The sequence below is a fragment of the Pseudophryne corroboree genome, chromosome 4, assembly GCF_028390025.1.
Source record: "Pseudophryne corroboree isolate aPseCor3 chromosome 4, aPseCor3.hap2, whole genome shotgun sequence".
NCBI lineage: Eukaryota > Metazoa > Chordata > Amphibia > Anura > Myobatrachidae > Pseudophryne > Pseudophryne corroboree.
Window position 1 is genome coordinate 766,287,425 of NC_086447.1, and position 2,366 is coordinate 766,289,790.

Sequence of the window (2,366 nt, forward strand, 5' to 3'; positions counted from 1 at the left end):
AAAAAACGGTTGCCCGACCACGAACTGAAAGGTGACCCATGTTTGCACATGGGTCACCTTCCCACGAATGCCAGAAACCCACTTTGCCTTCTGGCTAAGTGGGTTTCTTCAGCCAATCAGGGAGTGCCACGTTGTAGCACTCTCCTGATCAGCTGTGTGCTCCTGTCTTCACTGACAGGCAGCACACGGCAGTGTTACAATGTAGCGCCTATGCGCTACATTGTAACCAATGATGGGAACTTTCTGCCCTGCGGTTGACCTAAAGTGACGTCACCGCTGAGCAGAAAGTTCCCATCATTGGTTACAATGTAGCGCATAGGCGCTACATTGTAACACTGCCGTGTGCCGCCTGTCAGTGAGGACAGCAGCACACAGCTGATCAGGAGGGTGCTACAACGTGGCACTCCCTGATTGGCTGAAGAAACCCACTTAGCCAGAAGGCAAAGTGGGTTTCTGGCATTCGTGGGAAGGTGACCCATGTGCAAACATGGGTCACCTTTCAGTTCGTGGTCGGGCAACCGTTTTTTTGTTTTATTCAAGTACGTGGATTATCCCTGGATTTGCCGAGGAGCCTGGACCACTGGATCTGGTGAGTAGAATTTATTCAACAGGTACCCCTTGGATTCTACTGGAGAAGAGGACCGACCTGCGTGAGAACATAAGGTAAGTATGTATGTATGTATGTGTGTATGTATGTAATAAAATTATACTTTCACGGTGTGTGTGTCTTGTGTTTTTTTGGGTATTTTTTTAGTGGTAGTACTACAGGTACCAGCGGGCCCGTTTTTCCGCCGCATGCTGGTACTTGTGGTTCTCCAAGTACCAGCATGCGGGGGAGGCTTGCTGGGACTTGTAGTACTGCTACTAAAAACAATATCTTTTATTTTACAACAAAGGCTATCAGCCCTCCCATCCGCAGCCCATTGGATGGGGGGGGACAGCCTCGGGCTTCACCCCTGGCCCTTGGGTGGCTGGGGGGGGGGGACCCCTTGATTGAAGGGGTCCCCACTCCCCCAGGGTACCCCGGCCAGGGGTGACTAGTTGGATTTTTGATGCCACGGCCGCAGGGCACTATATAAAAGTGACCCCCGGCTGTGGCATTATCTGTCCAGCTAGTGGAGCCCGGTGCTGGTTTTAAAAATACGGGGGACCCCTACTCTTTTTGTCCCCCGTATTTTTGGGACCAGGACCAGGCGCAGAGCCCGATGCTGGTTGCTTAAATATGGGGGAACCCCTGTCATTTTTTTCCCCATATTTCTGCAACCAGGATCGGCTCAAAGAGCCCGAGGCTGGTTATGCTTAGGAGGGGGGACCCCACGCATTTTTTTTGGGGATTTTACATTGTTTAATTTAAAAAAAAAAAAAAAAAAACCCCAGCACGGATCACACAGATCCGGCCGAGATTGATTGTAAAAAAAAAAAGGCAGTGTTTTGCTAATCACTGCCGTAAAATTAGGTAAAAAAAAAACGAATGACATCGACATCGGAAGAAAAGAAAAACACGAATACGACAGCTTAGTAAATCCATCGTAATAAATTCAAAAAGTTGCAGTTTTACACTGTCGATGTCATTCGTGATTGAACTTTGACCTATTTTCGGGAATTACGAATGTTAGTAAATGTACCCCTAAGAGTTCTTGAATAACTTCCATTACACAACACTTGGCTCCGGGCAATATAAAGCAGGATACATTACCTGCGGTCACACCACACTGAGTATGCCCAACCTCGTCTGATCTTGGAAGCCAAGCACTGTGGGCCAGGTCAGTACCTGGTTGGGAGACCACCAGAGAATACCCGGTACTGCAGGTATTTTTATCCTACAAAAAACAATCAGACCTGGAGCCAAAGTTTCAGGCAACACTCACAATATCCACTCTAGCCTATAGAAACAGATTCTTACCTAGGCAACAAGGTGAGCCCACCTGTGTTATACAGAGAAATATCTCTCCCTTCCAGAATAATGATAGTGTGATTTGATACAATTATATTGCATTTCTTTGGAACATGATATTTCCTATATCATTTAAATCTGGATCACAGCGCTTCTAACACCAGAGAGACACACATTTCTATATATATATTTTTGCTGAACGGAGCCAGTCAGTTTGATTTGTATCACCTTGTACAATCAAATTCACTTAAATTGGATGGATTATCCTCTTGATAAACAGATAGCAACTCTAGTGTGTTTTAGTTCCATTTTTGCCTCATAGCCCCTTATTTTAAGAGGAATACAAATAAAAGTTATTTTTAAATACCTTAATATCACATAAATTACTATAAAAGAGTGCCCCAGAAGAGACGTGTAGTCTTTCTTCTTTTCTTCTTTGGCTCCTGTACTATACAGGAACCATACAATTTCT

The 2,366-nt window shown here is 45.3% G+C and overlaps 1 pseudogene; it reads left to right on the forward strand.

Annotated features, from left to right (window-relative positions):
• The first annotated feature begins 1,694 nt into the window (after positions 1-1,694).
• LOC134912457 (5S ribosomal RNA) lies at positions 1,695-1,812 on the forward strand (annotated as a pseudogene).
• Positions 1,813-2,366: the final 554 nt, after the last annotated feature.